The sequence below is a fragment of the Pristis pectinata genome, chromosome 3 (assembly GCF_009764475.1).
Source record: "Pristis pectinata isolate sPriPec2 chromosome 3, sPriPec2.1.pri, whole genome shotgun sequence".
NCBI lineage: Eukaryota > Metazoa > Chordata > Chondrichthyes > Rhinopristiformes > Pristidae > Pristis > Pristis pectinata.
This window is the reverse complement of record NC_067407.1, coordinates 12,730,554-12,743,073: the sequence shown is the minus strand read 5'-3', so window position 1 is coordinate 12,743,073 and position 12,520 is coordinate 12,730,554. Positions and strand designations below refer to the sequence as shown.

Sequence of the window (12,520 nt, the reverse complement as noted above, 5' to 3'; positions counted from 1 at the left end):
AAAAAGGTAATTACAAACAGAGCAAGTTACAAAGGCAAATGGAAGTTATTTTTGAAAGTAGGTCAGTCCGATACATCCTCACATAAGATAAGATAGATATTTATTTATTAGTCACATGTACATTGAAACACAGTGAAATGCGTCTTTTTGCATTACTGAGTGCGCGCTGGGGGCAGCCCACAAATGTCGCCACTCTTCTGGCGCCAACACAGTGTGCCCACAACTTCTTAACCCGTACGTCTTTGGAATGTGGGAGGAAACCGAAGCACCTGGAGGAAATCCATGCAGACACACAGGAAGAACGTACAAACTCCTTAAAGACAGTGGCAGGAATTGAACCCGGGTCGCTGGCGCTGTAATAGCATTATGCTAACTGTGCCGCCCACATAACAGAACAATTGTACCTTTCAGCAGACGGGTTACATGCATTAGAGTTAAGAAGAATCAGAGATGATCTTAACGAAACATAGAATTTTGGGGGTGGGGCTTGACTAAATAGATGCTGAGAAAATGTCAGTCTTTGAAGGCGGAAGGTGGGTATAGCTCAGAATAAATGACTGCCCATTTAAGCAAATGAGGAAAAATATCCTCTCAGATGGTTGTGAATGTTTGGAATTCCGAACCCTAGAGACTGAGTCATTGAATATATACATAAAATACAAGGATAAGAAATCTCTTTACTCCAAAAAAATGTATATGGAGTACAGATGGGAAAGTGGACAAGATCAGATCAGATGTGACCTTTCTGAATCATGCAGGAAGTTCTGGGGACCTCAAAACCTACTTCTTGCTCCTTATGTGATCCAATGCAGTTACTGAGTCTCACAGAGCCCTGCTGTGAACATGGAAAGTAGCATTCATTTTATAAAATGGTTCTATTAAAAAAGGCCAGGGATTAGAGTTCCTGATGCATGAGAAACTGTAAGCCAGAAAGACTGAGGCAAGAGCAAATTCGTGCAATATTTTTGAAAGAAGCAAACTTGTCACAGATGACATGTTGCAAACAATTGAAACCAAAATTAAGACATATAAATCATCCTCAGAAAAATCTGAGCCATCAGACAAAAAGGCATTTAAGGTTTGTCTAGTCTATATTATAGCAATGATTGATTAAGTCCAATTCTATAACAAAAAGAGGAAATGCTTGAAATATTCAGCAGGTCAGGCAGCATCTGTGGAAATAGAAGCAGAGTTAATGTTTCAGCTTGCTGACTTTTCATCAGAACTGTAAAAGGTGAGAGAGGCCACTGTTCTTTCCAAGTACAGAGGCAGGGAAATTCTAATGCTAACTTTGTAACATGGAATTTAGGAAGATTTTAGTTTAAAACCAATATTTGGAGAAAACAAATTTACAACATTTAATTTCCATAGCAACTACATAATACACTCACAGCTATTTGTGATTTTAGAATCTAAGCCAATTTCTAATGCTCAACTGGATTAAATATTTGCATAGAAAGTTCTTGTAAAATAAAAATAAATAATGTATCAAGAGGACAATGTTTAGGGTTGTCCTAGTTCTAAAGTTTCTGACATTACTTCAATAAGCCTTGAATGAACAGAAATAGTCTGAGCTTCCATACTGCTGAAAGCAGAAACCACATAGAATAGGCCAAACAGACTTCCAACTTGTGTAGAAATAAAGGAAAGGGTTCTGACAAAAGGCAGTTTTAACCCTCAAGTCACTGCAAGAAAGAGATGAAAACGATCAGAACCGCTTTAGAGAAGGAGGTCTGTCTACCTCACAATTCATTCCTGTTAGTACACTAAACATGTTATATAGTCACATTGTTTCATTTCGTTGTTTTTTTTTGTTCTAATTGTGTTCTTTCTTGTAAAAATTGTGTTTATGTTTGTTTTTCATGAATGCTGCTTATAGGATGCTATGTGCCTGTGATTCTGCTGCAAGTTTTTCCATTGCACCGGTGCACACGTGTACTTGTGCACATGACAATAAACTTGACTTTGAGGAAAAGTACAACACACTGACTGATATTATTCTATGGTGCATTTAATACTATTAACCAGACATGAATTTCTAGCTATTATTCTTGTTGAACCAGTGCTTTCCTTCTGAGGAGGAATCTTTGCGAATGAACAGGGTGAGTGAGGAAGTAATAAGATTATGAGAGGTATAGATAGGGTAGATAGTCAAATAATTTTCCCATGGTAGGGAACAGAAACAAAAAGGAGATAGGTTTGAGGTGAGAGGAAGGGGATCTGAGGGGCAAGTTTTCTTTTAAAACAGAGTAGATGACATCTGGAGCCAAGAGACTGCAGATGCTGGAACCTGGAGCAACATGCATAACGCTGGAGGAACTCAGCGGGTCAGGCAGTAGCTATGGAGGGAATTGGACAGTTGACATTTCGGGTCAAGACCCTTCATCTGGATGACATGTGTAGTGCATTGCCAAAGGTGGTGGTGGAATCAGATACAATTACTATGTTTAAGAGACATTTAGACATTCACTTAAATAGGCAAGGCATAGAAGGATACAGTTCTAATGTAGGCAAGTAGGATTAGTGTAGATGGATAAAAAGGTCAGCATAGATGCAGTGGGCTGAAGGGCCTGTTTCTGTGAGACTCTATGATTCTATTTGAACTATCAAACAGGGAAAAAAAATCCTGGAGGATTCCTGGAGTCAAAAGGAACTCTGGAGCGATTCTTTTGCACCAAGGATGGTGGGAATGAAGGGCAAGATCTTGATCAGCCATAAGGGCAGGTTGGTCAACTAGTGGCATCATGGTCAACACAGACATTGTGATATGAATGGCTTGTTCCTGTGCTCTACTGTTCTATGTTTTGTGTTCTTATTCTTGATAACTACAAATGATCTGAACTTATAATACAAATGACACTTGTGATGGGTAATGGTGTTGGTTTATTATTGTCACTTGCACCAAGGTACAGTGAAAAACTTGTTTTGCACACTGTTTGTACAGATCAATTCAGTACACAGTACATTGAGGTAGTACAGAGTAAAAACAATAACAGAATACAGAGTAAAGTGTCACATAGTGCATTGCAGGTAAGTCAATAAAGTGCAAGGTCAAACAAGGTAGATTGTGAGGTCAAGAGTCCATCTCATCATATAAGGGAACCGTTCAATAGTCTTATCACAGTGGGATAGAAGCTGTCCTTGAGCCTGGTGGTATGTGCCCTCAGGCTCCTGTATCTTCTGCCTGATGGGAGAGGGGAGGAGAGAATGACCCGGGTGGGTAGGGTCTTTGATTATGCTGGCTGCTTCACCAAGGCAGCGAGAGGTATAGACAGAGTCCATGGATGGGAGGCTTGTTTCCGTAATGCAACTATCCGGGTAGGGGCAGGGGATTAGCGACTTGACTCAGAACAGAAAGCCAAGATCTTATAAAACGAGCTCAACCTTGGTGGTGCCTTGACCACCTTTGGCAGTGTTCAGAGTTCAATGCAGGCAGATGTGGAGCTATATAAAAACAAAGGAGGCCTCTAATACATTATAGGTGGGTGGACTTGCAGCAGTTCGTTAGTAGGGTTGTAGCAAAGGGAGGAGAAGGCTGTGAGGGCAGAAGGTAAAAGGAGGTTGTAAAATTCATATGAAGGCAATTATCGCACTTCATGTTTAAATAGGGTGAGGTAGCAATATACAAAAGCAAAATGCTAGATTAGATCTGAGTTCAAATTCATGTGGAAAAGAATTATGAACAATAATCCAACCTCTTCAATTTGAGATAATCGGACAGGAATTTCTCAAAAATAGTTAACATTTACACAATTTTTGTAAACAATCCTTTGTTAGAACAGGTATAAGCATTGTGGTAACTATATTACATAACATTAAGCATCATCTTTCACTGGCACCTACAAGCTGTTGCCCTCGGATATATCATTGGCAAGCCACTGCAGGTCTAGAGGATGAGCTGTACCTTGCGTGTAAAGAATTATTTCATAATCAGCAAAACTGTGGGAGAAAGAAATCAGTAGGAGGAAAGTGGCAGTGAGGAGTCTGAAACTTGCTGCCTGTTCCTGGATAACTATTCTAAGGACCACATGCTACAAAGCTATGGACCTTAAACTGGAAGTAGGGTTAACCCAGATAGTTGGATGAATAGGTCAGCATGTGATGCTGGCTCAATGGCCTCCTTCAAATGTTATACTTTTCTATGTCTGGCAAATCTAATGGAATTGGCATATAAACAGAGACTGCAATTCTTCAGTTAACCTTTGGTGATGCTATGTTGCTTAACTTCAATTGAGTGGCATGTTCCACTTATTTAAAATGAGAGAGATATGCAGACCATTTTAGACTAATTTTTGTACATACAGTGATCTGACAGAATACCTCTGCAGCCTTTTGTGTAAAGCTTATCTACATGTGCCCATTTAATTTAGTGCAATGGTTCATTTAGCATGAAGGATAATACCTTTAAACAGTATAAACAATGATAATAAATTGTAGGTACTGTAAAATGTTTAAGATGCTTATTCCTGTACATATAATTGTTCTAATAGAGTATTGCATTCAAAGTATAGCATGCAGATTGTACACATTAGTGTTCTGTGCAACCGTGCAGGTACAATGCTTAGTGTTTTGCTGTATAGAACCAGTGTGCAATTTAAATGAAAGCAGAGACAGCCAGGCTTCCTGAACCTTAATTTTGTTTTAGTCTAATGACAGGAACATGATGATTTCTTAACAGCAGAAAACTGCAACTGCCTTTGAATTCAACTGCAGCATATATACAGTAAATGAGTTCTCACTGCTTCAAGATGACAGCAGCATCAAAAGGGAAATATAGAGTGGTGTGACTAATGGCATGCCATTGTAGACACAGAAAAAGAAATATGCACAAATAAGTAGATCACAGAACAAGTGGTAATACAAAAATAAAACTTCAAAAGAAGGAAATGAAAAAGATGGACCGAGGGGGAGAGGGACAAAAAGGCAGGAGGAGGGGGGTTCTCCTCTCTGACACAAGAACACAGGAGCAGGACTCTGCCACTTTGCCCATCAAGCCTGCCCCACCTTCAATATGATCTTGGCTGATTTGCTCCAGGATTCATCTCCTTCTCTGTGCCACATCCCCCCATCTCCCTCAATCCCCCGATCTTTCAGAAACTTATTCTACCTCCACTTTAAATACTTTAATGAGCCAGCTTCCACGGCTCTCTGGGGCAGTGATACACCACTCTTTGAAAGAAACATCTATATACTTTGGTTTAAAATGACTGGTCCCTTTTCTTGAAGCCATGTCCCCTCATAGAACAGTACATCACAGGAACAGGCCCTTCGGCCACACTATGTTCTGCTGAACTAATTAAACTAGTAATGGAAGGCCTAACTAAACTAATCCCTTCTGCCCTTTTACCTGTACTACATCAATGCACTCTGTACTAACTCAGTGTAACTGGCACTGTGTAATGAATTGATCTGTACGATGGGTTTGCAAGACAAGTTTTTCCCACTGTACCTCGGTACAAGTGGACAATAATAAACCAACACACAATGTCAATATTCCTCCATTCTCTACACATTCATGTGCCTATCTAAGAGCATCTTAGACACCTCTATTGTATCTGCCTCCTCCACCATCCCTGCAGTACATTCCAGGCACCTATCACTGTGTGTAAAAAAAAACTTGACCTGCACACCTGCTTTGAACTTAACCCCTCTCACCTCAAGTGCATACCCCTCTAGTATTAGAGGCCTCATTTGAGAGTATACCTCGGTTGAGACTTTCCTGCAAGTGAATCCGAGGTTCAGGGAGAGAAATCTAAGGTTTGGAGCTTGGTTGGTTGGTTTACTACCGTGAAGGGTCAAGGGAAATTGTCATTTCCAGAAATAAATCACATGCAGGGTTAGATAAGGTTACACAGATAAGAAGGACAAGATCACTGAGGGAAGGATGGAGTTTCATTGGATTGGGAGCTAAAGTGGACCAGAAAGCATCAGCATGAAGAGTGAACACAACTTGTACAAGATTTGAACTTTGAGTTTTAGGTGAATTCAAAATCAAGAAAGTGGGACAACTGGCCAAGAGTCTGTCCAATAAAATATCCTGCTAATGTGTTCACAGTCCTGTTGTAGCTCCTGGGTCGCAGTAAAACTTACTGGTCAAAGACTGCTTCTCCAATGTTGCACTGCCTTTGTTTTCAACCATTAGTCACAGCCTGGGTATGCATCCATCACTAACCAATTAACAGCATATTTCCTTTGATCTCAAATAAATGTTCTATCCTCCTGCTTTTGAATCTATCCCACTGGTTTGGCATTTCCCAACAAGATCTACATTGTACAGGCATTCCTAAAATACCTAATTCATTGTGATGATAACCAACAATAACTCAAGATGATGACCAAGAGCTGCATTGTAAGGCCTCATATTCAAGTGAAATATAGGATCTGATGTTTTTAATAAAGTGAAACTCCCATAGCATTAAGGGTTACCTTAAAAGTATGCAAGATTCTATAAAAAGGAATAATTCAATTAAACTGTAATGACAAAACAACTGGGAAAGGAGCATTCTGCAGAAAGCAGATGCATCAGATTAAAGTGTCATTGTTAAGTTTTGCCACATTTCTGATGAAAGACTATCAACTCCAAAACATTTACTCTGTTTCTCTCTTCTAAGGTTGCTGTCTGACCTGCTGAGTATTTCTAGCATCTTCTGTTTTGTGTTAATTACATAGAATAGTACAGCACAGGAACAGGCCCTTCAGCCCACAATGTATGTGCTGAGCACGATGCCAAATTAAACTAATCCCTTCTGCCTGCACGTGATCCATCCATCCCGTCCATCCTCTGCGTATTCGTCTGCCTGTCTGAAAGCCTCCTGAACGCCACTATCATATCTGCTTCCATTACCACCCCTGGCAACCCGTTCTATGACACCTACCACCCTGTGTAAAAAAAATACTTGCCCCGCGCATTCCTTTTAATCTTTCCCCCACTCACCTGAAAGCAATACCCTCTAGTATTCGACATTTCTACCCTGGGATAAAGATTCTGGCCATCTACCCTAGCTATGCCTCTCATAAGTTTTTTTTATAAACTTCTATCAGATCTCCCCTCAGCCTCTGATGCTCCAGAAAAAACAATCCACGTTTGTGCAACCTCTCTTTACAGCTAACACCCTCTAATCCAGGCAGCATCCCGGTAAACCTCTTCTGAATCCACTCCAAGGCCTCCACATTCTTCCTGTAATGAGGCGACCAGAACTGCAAGCAATACTCCAAGTGTGGCCTAACCAAAGTTTTATACAGCTACGACACCACTCACCGACTCTTATACTTGATACCCTAGGCGATGAAGGCAAGCATACCATATGCCTTTTTACCACCATCTACTTGCATTGACACTTTCAGGGAGGTACGGACTTGGAACCCAAGATCCCTCTGTACATCAATGCTGCTAAGGGCCCTGTCACTAACTGTATACTTTCCCCTTAAACTTGACCTCCCAAAGTGCAGCACTTCATACTTGCCTGGATTAAACTCCATCTGCCATTTCTCCGCCCACAACTGTAATGGATCTACATCCCGCTGTATCATTTGATGACCTTCTTCACTGTCCACAAGTCCATTAGTGTTTTTGACATGAATGGGTCACGTAACCATTACAGATTGAGACCTCAGTATGAGCATGTTTGATTGCCTCATTTCCCTGTGGTATACATCACCAATAACATTCCAGGGTCAGCACTGGGGCAGTTTTATGGCACAACAGTAGAGTCGCCATCTCGCAGCCCCTCCAACCAGTGGCAGCATACCTTGTGTATACTTTATACACTGCAACCGTGGTATTATGGCAATGGAGGGACGGAATGTTCAGAGTGTGTGGATGGGGTGGCAATCAAGCAGGTGTTTTCTCCTGGTTGGCATTCAGCTTTGATGGTTGTTAGAGCTGCACTCTGCAAGGTGACTGGAGACAATGCCATCACACTCCTGGCTTGTGTATTGTACATGTGGGGAAAACTTTGGCACATCACTTACTGCAGTTTATACAGCTGCTGACCTGCTCCAGTAGTCACGTGCGTGTAGCTGGTCCAGTTGAGTTTCTGGTCAACAGAGTCATTCAGCACGGAAACAGGTCCTTTGGCTCACCAAGTCCATGTTGAACATCAAGCGCCTATTAACATGAATCACCATCTGGGCCATGCCATCTTCTCTCACTACCATCGGGCAGGAGGTAGAGAAACCTGAAGCCCCACACTGCCAGGTTCAGCAACAGCTACTTCCCTTCAACCATTCGGTTATTAAACCAACTAGCACAACCCTAATCGCTAGAGTTTAGCAAAGCTATGACCGCTTTGATCACATTGCACTAAAATGGACTTTTTATTTGTTCTAATTGCATTCTTTCTTGTAAAGAATTGTACATAATTTATGTTTTTCTTGTGAATGCTGCTTATATGATGCTCTGTGCCTGTGATGCTGCTGCAAGTAAGTTTTGCATTGCACCTGTGCACACATGTACTTGTGCATGTGACAATAAACTCCACTTTGATTCTACACTAATTCCACATTATTCTCCCCCCAGATTCTATCATTCACCTGCACAATGGAGGAAAAGTTACAGGGGCCAATTAAGCTACCAACCCACATAGAACCATAGAAAACTACAGCACAGAAAACAGGCCATTTGGCCCTTCTAGTCTGTGCCAAGACATTATTCTGCTAGTCCCATTTACCTGCCCCCAGCCCATACCCCTCCAGACCTCTCTCGTCCATGTATCTATCCAATTTACTCTTAAAAGTTAAGAGCGAGTCCGCATTTACCACATCAGATGGCAGCCCATTCCACACTCCCACCACTCTTTGAGTGAAGAAGTTCCCTCTAATGTTCCCCCTAAACCTTTCCCCTTTCACCCTAAAACCATGTCCTCTCGTACTCATCTCTCCTAATCTAGGTGGAAAGAGCCTACTTGCATTAACTCTGTCTATGCCCTTCATCATTTTGTAAACCTCTATCATATCTCCCCTCATTCTTCTCCGCCCCAAGGACTAAAGTCCTAACATGCTTAGTCTTTCCCTGTAACTCAACTCCTGAAGACCCGGCAACATTCTTGTAAATCTCCTCTGCACTCTTTCAATCTTACTGACATCCTTCCTGTAGTTCGGCGACCAGAACTGCACACAATATTCTAAATTTGGTCTCACCAATGACCTATACAACCTCACCAAAACATTCCAACTCCTATACTCAATACTTTGATTTATAAATGCCAGGATGCCAAAAGCCATTTTCACAACCCTACCTGTGAATCTTTGTGATGTGGGAGGAAACCAGAGCACCTGGGGAAACCCATGCAGTCAAAAGAGAGAAAATGCAAACTCCACACAGACAGCACCGGTGGTCTCTGTTGCTGCCAGGGTCTCTATCACTGATGCCACAGTACCAACCTCAGCAGTCAGTGTAGCACTTCCTCCTCATATGCAACTCATCCTTCCGAACTTACAACTTTCCCACTTTACTTCATACGGTGTTAAGTATGTAATATTTTTCACTGCATTGAATAACCACAGACTGTTAGGCAGGACAAGTCTGATGGATCGAATATTCTTTTTTCACCCTTCCTTTCCTTTGTCCATACGATGCAAAACAGAGGGATATGGTGATGCCCAGGGCCATACAGAGGAAAGGCTAGTATTTAGATAGCACCTTTCTCGTTCTTTACCCAAAGAATTTTAAGAACTCAATTGACTGAAGTGACATCAGTGCCCTAGGAAATATGACAGCCAGACTGTGCAGAGTCCCCACAAGATTAATATGGTTGTATGCAGATATAATGGAGATAGGTACTAATGTGGAAAAGAGGGACATATTGTACAGAGAGAGATACCATGTCAGAGTAGGATAAAGTGGTGCAGAGGCCATATTGAAATGGAGGAGGATACAAGGCATTGACAGGAGCCACAGATATCAGAAATGGGGCAGACTTTGTCATGCAGAAAGACAAAATCAAGCGCCACATACAGGGTCATGACAGAGAGAGACACAAGACATTGCACATGCTGGAATATGGAGCATCTGCTAGAAGAACTCAGCAGATCAAGCAGCACCTGTGGGAGGGTTCCATTCCCGAGAACTGCTCATAACCCGAGTTGTTCGTAAGTGGGAAATGAACAAAAACATTGTGTGGGAGAGGACTGCAGAAGCCATGACGGGAGAGTGAGCAGGCGCAGGAAGAGTGGCCGCCTGCCGGCCTCACTGACTTGGTGAGTGAGCCTGCTCAGTGCTCCCAGCTCTGCTCAGCTTGACCCAGCCAGATTGTTGTAGCTCGTTTGGATGTACTGCTGACCCCAATTAGTGCGTTCGCAACCCGGGGAGGGTCTGTACAAGAATAAAAAGGTCATTGCCTATATCAAGGTCACCAAATTCAAAGATAATTATATTTTTATAAACAGGAATAGTGCAGGTTGTAATTTATAATTATTAATTTATAATTATTGACCTGAAACATTAACTTTGATTCTTTCTCCACATATGCTGCCTGACCTGATGAACATTTTCCGCATATTCTGTTATTATCACTAATATATCTTGATGTTTTAAAAGCAGCTTATGTGGTCCAATTGAGTCACATTCACTTGATTGACACCCTCTACCCGACTGCAAATCCCCGAAGACATTCCCTTAAATGGGACAGAACATAGAACACCACAGCACAGTACAGGCCCTTTGGCCCACAATGTTGTGCTGACATTTTATCCTGCTCTAAGATCTATCTAACCCTTCCCTCCCACATAGCCCCCTATTTTTCTATCATTAGAATTAATGCTGGAAGGATAGAATTAATGAATAAGCCTCAATATACTGGGGCTTTATGAATTACAAAGGTCCAATTCATAGATGACAGTAAACAATGAAGGAATTAATGACACATCTATTTCAAAGTTGCTGCTGAGGAAAGTTAAAGTCAAATATTTACAAAAATAACCCAAGTATATTAGTTGTGATTCCCATCATTAAAAAGCATTTAGGTAAGGAGCTGTGTATAATTTCATAGTAAAGAAGCTCCAAGGAGGAAAACCTTTTTCAACTGGTGTGAAATGAAACATTTTCAGGCAAATATTCTCTCCCCAAATGAGTCACAGCTCAACTCAAGCCAATCTACAGTACCTACATTCCAGCACTTGCTTTGAGACGTGGGTCAGCTACGTCACCGCAATAGAATATAATGCATCACGGATATGCTGAGGAATAACAATAGAAATTTGGACACTATATGAAACTATTTTGGCTGAGAACAATCCAAGTTCATTGGCAGAACATTATTCCACAGGTCCCAGTAAGTGATCATGCTGTAAATTCAAGGGATTCTACAAAACTGAATGGAAAGCTGAATCAAGAGAAAATTTAGTTTGAAAATAAAAATAATTGCACATGCTGGGAATCTGAACTAAAAACAGAAAATGCTGGAAACACTCAAGTCAGGCAGCAGCTGAGGAAGGAGAAACAGTTTATATTTTAGGTCCGAGACCCTTTGCCAGAACTAGTTTTCAGCAGAAGTTGGGACAAAAGGAAGTAATGAAGCAATTAGAGACAGTATTATGCTTCTTTGTCTGTGTAATATGTTGTTAACAGCAAGACTGTGGAGCATGCCCAACAGGCCAGACTATACTAATGGAAAAAGAAAAACAAAAGACAAAATGCTGACAGCAAAACTGGCCAGTTCTGATACATTCAGAAAGAGAGAACGCGTTACCCAAAGTTGTAGAGTTCTATATAGAGTCCACAAGACCGCAAGGTGCAGACAGATGAAGAGTTATTCCTCTAATTTGTGTTGGGTCTCATTGTACAGGAGGCCACAGAGAGATAGATCTAAGTGGGGGTGGGACAGGCAACCAAAAGTTCAAGGTCACTCCTGTGGACTGAACTCAAGTGCTCTGCAAAATGATCAGCCACCCCGTGTTTGGTTCCTCCATGCAGAGACCACCACATTGTGAACATCAAATGCAGTGGTTAGTGGGGACAGGAGACTCAACCAGAGAGCCACAAGTGGTAGCAATCCCTTCAAAATGCTGAAAGGGGAGGGGAATGTGTGTCTGGTGGTGGAATCTTGTTGACCTGGAGGAAGTTGTGAATGAAGATCAGTTGCGTGCGGAGGCTGGAAGGGGTGGGAGGTGAAGACCAGGAGTACTCTGTTCTTGCTCAGTCCAGGAGAGCAAAGAGGAAAATAGTTAATAATCCAGATTTCATCTGTCTGAACAAGAGAGTGTGCTCATCTAAAGTAATAAGGGACTAAATAATTGAGAAGAGGAATTAAGTTGAGAAAAAATGGCTAGTTCTATACAAAAAACAAGTTCACCTTCTCTAGAAGGTGCATAGACTGCAGATTTGAGGAAAGCAGCCTTTGGCATTACTGGAGAGATTGCCAAAATTGGACTGAAATATGTAGCTGGGACAATTATACAAGAGCACTGGCCCAATAAGTTCTTCATGTCCTGCGTGTTGTAATTCATCTCTTCCCCCTCTGATCTGACAGCGGACAGAAGGCAGAGAACACAATGGATTATTTCTGGACCTGAGAGCGAAGAA

The 12,520-nt window shown here is 41.6% G+C and overlaps 1 protein-coding gene across 3 annotated transcripts in view; it reads right to left on the bottom strand.

The window, feature by feature from the left end:
* The window catches only part of LOC127567935 (volume-regulated anion channel subunit LRRC8D-like), a 73,463-nt gene that overhangs the window by 3,189 nt on the left and 57,754 nt on the right, over nt 1–12,520 (bottom strand). The gene's annotated exons all lie outside the window — the stretch shown is intronic.